The sequence below is a fragment of the Paramisgurnus dabryanus genome, chromosome 3 (genome assembly GCF_030506205.2).
Source record: "Paramisgurnus dabryanus chromosome 3, PD_genome_1.1, whole genome shotgun sequence".
In the NCBI taxonomy this organism is placed as follows: Eukaryota; Metazoa; Chordata; class Actinopteri; order Cypriniformes; family Cobitidae; genus Paramisgurnus; species Paramisgurnus dabryanus.
This window is the reverse complement of record NC_133339.1, coordinates 12,107,941-12,116,883: the sequence shown is the minus strand read 5'-3', so window position 1 is coordinate 12,116,883 and position 8,943 is coordinate 12,107,941. Positions and strand designations below refer to the sequence as shown.

Genomic DNA, 8,943 nt, shown 5'->3' with positions numbered 1-8,943 from the left:
GCACCTGTGGCTTATATACGCACCTGGCGGGGCGGCGCCAGCATTATGCAAATATCTCAATGCCAAGTTCATTGGCGTTTTAGTAGAGTACGAAGCAGATTGGTCTCTCTAAGCGAGTTCCCAATTCGTCGGTCACGACGTGACGTCGTAGTGACCGACTGAAAGGGAACCCACGTTTAGCCCAGAAATAACCATTAATTTATTTACATGTGGTTTTTGCCAAATAACATGTGAGATGTATGGTATTTCATTGTGTAAGCAAAGTTAACAGCTATTACAAGGTTTGTTTAATTTCTTTAAAGTGTTTTATGCACCGTCGTACATAGCCACTATTTAGCTCATAAATAGACCGACTACGAACAAACCATGTTTAGCCCAGAATAACCTTGAATTTAATAAAATTTTGTTTTTGCCAAAATAACTTGCAAGATGTATGATATTTCATCAGGCATGCAAAGACACCAGTGAATTCCAGATGTTTGGTTTTATTTATCTTATCTGAATCTGTTGTCACGCATAACATTCATTATTGATAAACAAAATCCAGTTACAACTCCGAACCGCTAGATGGCAGCTGCAGTACACAAACACGAGGCCAAATCTCGCGAGAAAGATTTCCGCTGTTTGAAAATCAACAACACCAGCAAGCAGCCAGGAGGAAAGCAATCTTCCACACTCGTTTGGTCTTGTAAGTGTTTTTTATTATTTTATTTTACATGTGTTTAAAATGTATTTACTTTATTTGTTGTTGGAATCGCGACATTCTTGCGGGTAGCTTAACGTTAGAGCAAGTAACCCATGTTTTATAAAACCTAAACAGTACAACCTGCAATGTAATAAAATAGTGGAGGTAAATGAGTCTATGTAACAAACGTTAAACTGAAGATTAACATAAGTGATTTGTAGGCTGCTTTTTAGTAACAGCAGTAACTTAGCTAAGTTATCACTGTGTTGCTTACAGTAATGTAGGCAGTTGTGCTTTACAATTATGCATACAGAGATAGATTGAGAGGGAAACTGGAGGGAGAAACTTGAGAGACCGTGCCGGAAGAATGCTGGACAGGTAAATTCTATAAACATGCAATATTAATCAGACATTGTGGTGTCAACACAGTCTTTCATGTGGTCACAAAAAAATCAAAACAATATGTCAGTCTGCAACTGTTAACAACATTATCTTTTGTGTTTTAGAGTTCCCTAAAATTCATTAATTTCAAAGTTCAAGATGAATGGTGGTGGTCCACTGCAGAAGCAAGCATTTGAAAAAACATCAGTTCTCAGTTATTAAAGGTAAGTGTGTTTGTATGTAGTTTTAGGCTGAATGGTGTTTCACAAAATAATACGTTTAATATGACATTAGGCTATGTGAGGTGTAATTGACGACAGTCCGGTACTGCCTTAATATTTTCTAAATATTAAAAGCCCCAGATTAAATTACTCTTTGCCGATACAACAGTTAACTCAACCATACAATATTGTTTAGTTGTTTTATGTCCATAAGATTGTTTTGTGAATATTTTATGCTTGGCATCTTAAAGGAATAGTCTACCCTTTTGCCATATTAAACTATGTTATTACCTCAACCTAGACAAATTAATACATACCTATCTTTTTTCAATGCGTGCACTGCACAGTGTGTTGTTAATGTGTTAGCATTTAGCCTAGCCCCATTCATTCCTTTGGTACCAAAAAAAGTTTTATTTTGTGGCACCATACTTACTGGTATAACTCCTCATGTAACATTCTTTAAATAGGGAAAACAAGGAAGTGTTTGGTGGCTTCCCTGTTTGGTACCATAGGAATTAATGGGTCTAGGCTAAATGCTAACACATTCACGACGCGCTATACAGTGCACGCATTGAAAAAAGATAGATATTTATGAATTTGTCTAAGTTGAGGTAATAACATAGTTTAATATTGCAAAAGGGTAGACTATTCCTTTAAAGGGCAGGGTATTTGATTTTGAAAAATACTAACTTTAGCCTACACGCACCAACCAGAAGCACACTCCTATCTCACTAACCAGTAAGACTGACAAAGTGAATAACATTACCAAAATAACCAACATAAACAACTGTTTTTAATCCGAATTAAATGTAGCACGTTTAGAAATTTGAAAAGATAAATATCATTGCACTAATTCGTAAAGGAACACAAACTACATAAGCAACACGTTTCATTAAAATACAATCTGAATCCATCAAAATAGAATCACACTGCATACCTACCTTTCCAAAAGAAACACTGCAACGACCCTTTCAGACCGCTGTTTCCATCTTGCAGAAAAGCAGTGAAGTTACCAATGTTAATTTGGGTTTTTGCTCTTTGCTCATCCAGATGTTTTTTTGTTGTTTCAAAATGTTTTTCGTTTTGTAGCTCCTGTGTCAATTCAGCAGGAAAGTTTATTTGATTCTCCCTATTTTTACAGAGCGTGAACAGGGTGTGAAGTGGCATGCAAAACACGTTCACAGAAGAGGGGCAAAAATTTAATGCGTCCAATTAGGCATGGGCCGGAATGAGAATCTGGATGATAACCACACTGTAAAAAAATTCCGTAGAAATTACAATGTTATTGCAGCTGGGTTGCCGGTAATTTACCGTAGATTTACATTTATGTAATTTACTGGCAAGAATTTGTTCAAAGTTTAATCAATTTAAAATATTAACAAGTATTTATCTTTACAGAATAAAACTATACAATAACAGCCTCATGCAAAGCATTCTGGGAACCAGAAGTCATCATCAACCTTTTTTGGTTTTTTGCTTCAGATTTTGTATCCCAGAATGTTTTGCTTGATGCTGTTTTTTTAGTTTTACTCTATAAAGACAAAGACTTGTAAATGTTTAATGTTCATTTAACTTTGAACAAAATGTTGCCAGTTAAAAACATAAATTTAAATCTACGGTAAATTACCGGCAACCCAGCTGCAATTTCTACGGAATTTTTTTACAGTGCATAAGCAAAAATACCACGGTGTTGCGGTATTGCCATTGTGACACTAAAATGTGTTATTTTCAAATGTCTGCGTATTAAAACATCAACTTTTCAACTGGACACAATACATTTTATTTTTAAACAACAAACAACGTTTATGCCAGTTTAAAATAAAGCCTTTAAATGATAATATTCTTTCAGTTGTAAATGTAAACATGAATTCAATTACATGATTTAATTCACTTTGTGTAAACACAGTTCATATATTGAAAACGGTATCACAGAAATTTTTTGTGGTTTTTAAAACCTTGACTCTGAAAATCTCGGTATACCTTTAAACCGGTAACTGGCCCATGTCCAAATATTGCATTCGGTCGGGGTTCAATGATTTGTTGAACGTTTTTTGGTCCTACGCCTTTTACAGATGACACAAATATATAAAAATACACATTAGACAACTTAACATAGTGATTACTATCAAGACTTGAGGAGACTTTCAACCAGCATAACTAAAATGTTTCTGGATCAAAATCAGATACCCTGCCTTTAAGCCCTTTTTGCTAGTTCCAGAATGTCATTAAACACACGCAGAGAAACATGCACTTGTGTTAGTAATGAGAACGATATGATTACTGTTGTTGACCTGTCAATATTTATATATGACTTTTTCCAAAGAGAATGACTATCACATTTAATATAAAGCAAAAATACTTGTCTCATGCATTCTTTTCATATTTGGCAGATGCTGTGTTGAACAACTTCCCAGCAGCAACAGAACTGGAAGTGAAGGATGCAATGGGGGCATTTCAAACAGGCACCAGGGAGGACGTGGTGTATAAAAATTAGTACAATTAATAAGTTGAAGTGAACTGAAGATAGTTTGTTAATGTTTAGATGTTATTTCATTTTTAAAATTGTATTTTGTTATTTATGCTTTTATTTTGTTACTGTTTTTATTCTTTTTGTTAAAAGTAGTTTTTCTTCATTTTGTCTTATCTGAATTTCTATTGTATTAATACTATTTTTTGTAATAAATTGCATGATTGCATGTTTATGAGAACCTTTTTTAATGGATTAAAAAGAATTCTTTAGCCATTCTTTTGTTCTTTATTAGACACACACGTGTAGTCGTTTAATAGCCGTCTATTTAACGGCTAGTCTATTCTTGGGCTATGATAGACGTCTACTAGATTTTCACTGACAGCCCAAAATTAGCCTTTTATTAGCCTAGACCCACATTCACCGTCTATTAGACGTATATATGTAGACGTTTAGTAGCCGTCTATTTGATGACTAGTCTATTCTTGGGCTATGATAGACGTCTACTAGATTTTCACTGACAGCCCAAAATTATCCTTGTTTTAGCCTAGACGTCAGAGGGGTGTTTAGACGGCTACTAGACGTCTATTAGCCGCAAAATTGCTTGCTGGGTCCCTATATGCAGTTTGAAACTAGTTGAGTAAAGCTTTGACTTGATCCTTTAAACTTATTAAAACAAATTGTTCAAAACACCTCATAACATGAGATGTGAGGGCCACTTGTCTAAAATCACAATTCTCCACTGAGTTCTTTTTTTGGGGGGACTGGTATAACAATGGATTTCTTCCATCAACCACTAACCTCTGAAAAAAGTATTTAAAATGTTTGCCCTGTGATCGTCATCATTAGTTATGAACAGTGGCGTATTAAGATCTTGATGTGCCCCTGGGCAACAGCTCCATACAGTTGCCCCCGACCCACCTCACAAATGATCATTTAAGAATCCACTTTCTTAATAATTTATATGATTTTGTAAGAATTTTAAAGTAAGCAATTATTACCTTTCAAAATAAACATGTCACTTTTGTAAAATAAAGCACAAAAAACAACTCTTTAATCTAAATATCTATTTAGCAACATCTGCAGTTAATGTAAAGCTACATTGCTTGTACTGAACATCACAAACAAAAATTGCAGTGATATTATGCACAAATTCTCAAACAATTTACAATTGCACTTTATTGGATTTTAACCAATCAAACTGCCATTTACAGCTGGAGAAACTGGACAGATTTTTTGACTGGTTTAGTGTCAATCAACATCTCAGGGCCAAAATTTACTCAAAATTATTTAATAAACTGTTTACAATCTTCATGGCTATGCACGAAAGAAGAAAAATTATTCAGTCTTTCAATAACTATTATCTGAGTCATCAGTCATTTAATGGTGTAAATATTGATAATTACCTCATAGAAGTTTAAGATGCTATACATTACAATCTTCAAAGTAGATATTAAAATGAACACAAAGGAAAGTTTAAAGGGGACATTCCAGAAGACGTTCTTAAGATATTAAATAAATCTTTGATGTCCCCAGAGTACATATGTGAAGTTTTAGCTCAAAATACCATATAGGCAATTTATTGTGGCATGTTAAAATAGGCACTTTATGGGTCTGACCAAAAATGCACCGTTTTTGTGTGTATCCCTTTAAATCCAAATGAGCTGCTCAGGTGGGCGGAGTCTCAAGCGCTGGCGCTGTAGACAAGGCATTGCATTCTCTCACTAAAGAATTTAGTAAGAGATGTTAAGCATTATATATTTGAACAAGTTTAAAAAGTCATTCATCTGTTTTATGCATACTAAATACATTTTTATCAGCAGATGGGGGACATTGTGGAATAAAAATAAAGACTTTTAGGTCTCATGATGCCAGTGTTTTAAATAGGCACAATGATTTTCAGCATATTACAATAAAATACAATTTTAATAAAATTTTCGCCTCTCCTGGCTGCCGCACTCTTTCCTCTCGCTATAAGCGCTCCGTGGATCGACGGCGCCCTCCGGCTCCTCCAAGGACGGAGCGTGTGATTGGGTGTGCCCTAGGCAATAAAAGGAGGTCGTGCCGAAAACAAATCTCCCTTTGTGCTTCTTTTGGCCTTTTTATGTGCCTGCTCTTTACTCCCTCCTCCAATCGCGGATTGCCAGCTTCATTCGCCACACCTGTTGCTCGTTTACTCTTAATTTGCGTCGCTAGGGAGACTAGAGAGTGAAGGGTGCTTTTAAAAATCGGGCCCGGGCGGAAACCATCTTCAGGCGGAACCTTTCTCCGCCACTTTTGGTTCCGCCCTATCGTAGTCACCCGGTGACACAACCACTTACCTTAAAAAAATTGATTAAATTCAATGAATCATTTTTTCAGTGTACCTGTTTAAAGGACGAGTAAACACCTGTGACAACCCATAATTGTTTCCAACTACCAAACAATGTTTGCGTACTTATAAGGAAAGCTGAGCGATCTCGTACATGGACAGAAAAGATACTTATGTTAACCGAGCTACGTAGTTTGTTGATCATTGCAGATACTTTGGGAAAAGGCGTAGTTAACTCTTTCCCCGCCATTGACGAGATATCTCGTCAATCAAGAGAAAACGCTTCCCCGCCAATGACGAGTATTTCCGTCTTTCCGCAATACCGCTATTATCCACTAGGTGGCGCCCTTCCGCAACTTTTTAAACCCGGAAGTATTGCCCTATGGCAAGCGGCTGCATGTCCGTGTCTGTTTTAAAGATCGCTCTGAATGGGATCTCTATGAAAAGTCCATCACAAAAATGGAATTATCTCTGCTTTTTGCTCAAAATGTGGTGTTTTTGCAGAAACCTACCCATATTCAAAAGCTGATTACAAGAACTTCTCAAGGTAGGATGAAACGTTTTTTTTTGTTTGAAAGCAGAGGGTCTGTTCTTTCATTTGGTATATTGTATGTTTATATATCTGAAGAAGAACATTTTCTGGAAGGCATTAAACTTTGGTGAAAATCATGAAAAACGCTGGCGCTGGCTGGCAACTTTTTAAAAAAATGCTGGCGGTGAAAGAGTTAAGCCTTTGTTATTTTCTAGTATCCTCTGTTAGACTTCAGTTAGGAGTGACTGCCGTTTATATATTTTTGTTATTAATTAGGGAGTTTAGTTTGGGCGTCGCATACGCCGAAGATTTAGGTTTCGTTTCTACATTTTCTTATTGGTAGTGAGTTTAGTTTGGGGGTATTAGTTATTTGGGGTTTTTGTTTTGATTATTTCTTTAATTTGGCGTCACTCACCTTTTTCCCTTTTGCCGTTTAATTTACCCTGGAGCACGTGTGTGAGTGCTATAATAAACACCTGAATCTTTCTTACAACTTATCCATTGTCTCTCTGGTTCTTTATTGTTACACTGTGTGGATAATATCTCCTTTAAATGTTGCGCCAACATCATACTAAATACATCTAGCACATAACAGTGCGTTGATAACTCTCCAGATTTTATGTTCCAGCACTGCTCCACTTGTTTACTTCAGATCGCTTGGTGATGTGAAAGTACAACCCCAAAACAGAAAAAGTTGGGACACTGTAGAAATTGTGAGTAAAAAAGGAATGGAATAATTTAAAAATCTCATAAACTTATATTTTATTCACAGTAGAATATAGATAACATATCAAATGTTGCAAGTAAGATATTTTGAAATGTCATGCCAAATATTGGCTCATTTTGGATTTCATGAGAGCTACACATTCCAAAAAAAGTTGGGACAGGTAGCAATAAGAGGCCAGAAAATTTAAATGTACATATAAGGAACAGTTGAAAGACCAATTTGCAACTTATTAGGTCAATTGGCAACATGATTGGGTATAAAAAGAGCCTCTCAGAGTGGCAGTGTCTGTCAGAAGTCAAGATGGGCAGAGAATTACCAATGTCCCCCAATGCTGCAGCGAAAAATAGTTTTCTGAGTTTCTCAGAGAAAAATTGCAATGAATCTACAGTGCATAATTGTCACGGTTAATCCGTGTCATGTCTTGTCTCTGTTCCGATTGTTATCACCTGGACATTCATTGATTAATTACCTGCCTCATCACACCTGTTTGTCATTTAGTCTGTGTGTGTATATATACCTCTGTCTTCTGTTTGCTCACTGCTGGATCATTGTCGTTACTCTCATGTCTGTTCTTGTTCCACGTTTGATGTTCCTGTGTTACTTACTTGCCTGTTGTTTTTACTCCTCGTGTTTTGTTTCTCGTTTTGTTTATTTATTAAATGTTATTTATTCAACCAGAACTCTGCACTTGCGTCCTCACTTCCCCACTCCCGTACCAGTTCGTGACAGAATGATCCAGCCATCAAAGGACGCAGCGAGTTCGCGGAGGAGTGCTTCCCCATATATTTTTTTGAGGGGGAGTACTGGACATCGGGCCCCGCAAGCTTCAAAACCCCGATGTCCCTTGGAGCTGACCGAGAGGGATCACTCGGAACTCCAGGACAGGCTCAAGCTAGCGGTCACCACGCCCGATTCATTCCCCGGGGTGGTTGCCACGACACACGAGCCTGTTCCTGCGAGGGTCGAATCAGTTGGTTCCCCTGCTGTTGGAGTCGTCTGGTACGGTTCCTGGGAGGTCCACCACCATGCTCAATTCAGGGTTCTCAACGGACGCCACGCCCGATTATTTCCCCGGGGTGGTCGCTACCGTGCATGAGCCCGCTTTCCTGAGATGGTGGGAGTCGACTCCCGGGTTGATCGGATCCTCGTCGGTTCCCAGGAGGGTCGAGTCATCTGGGACGGTCCCCGAGATGGCTGCTCTGGTTTTTCCGGCTTCCTGCCCTGCCGGCTTCATCCCGGCTCCCTGCACTGCCGGGTTCGCCTCGGTTTACTGCCCTGCCGGATTCATTCCGGCTCCCTGCACTGCCGGGTTCGCCCCGGCTTCCTGCCCTGCCGGCTTCATTCCAGCGCCCGCCCTGCCGGTTTCACCTTGGTCTCCAAGCCCTCCGTCCCTCCCCCAGATCCTCCCTCCCAGACTTTTGGTTGTTTATGTTGGAGTGTCTGGCAGCCACTCCTTAAGGGGGGGGTAATGTCACGGTTAATCCGTGTCATGTCTTGTCTCTGTTCCGATTGTTATCACCTGGACATTCATTGATTAATTACCTGCCTCATCACACCTGTTTGTCATTTAGTCTGTGTGTGTATATATACCTCTGTCTTCTGTTTGCTCACTGCTGGAT

The 8,943-nt window shown here is 38.3% G+C and overlaps 1 long non-coding RNA gene across 1 annotated transcript; it reads left to right on the top strand.

Moving 5' to 3' along the window:
- The first annotated feature begins 864 nt into the window (after positions 1–864).
- On the top strand, positions 865–3,768 carry LOC141281979 (uncharacterized). The gene is made up of 3 exons (XR_012336435.1): positions 865–1,063; positions 1,192–1,290; positions 3,678–3,768. It is a non-coding gene; the product is annotated as an uncharacterized lncRNA (long non-coding RNA).
- Positions 3,769–8,943: the final 5,175 nt, after the last annotated feature.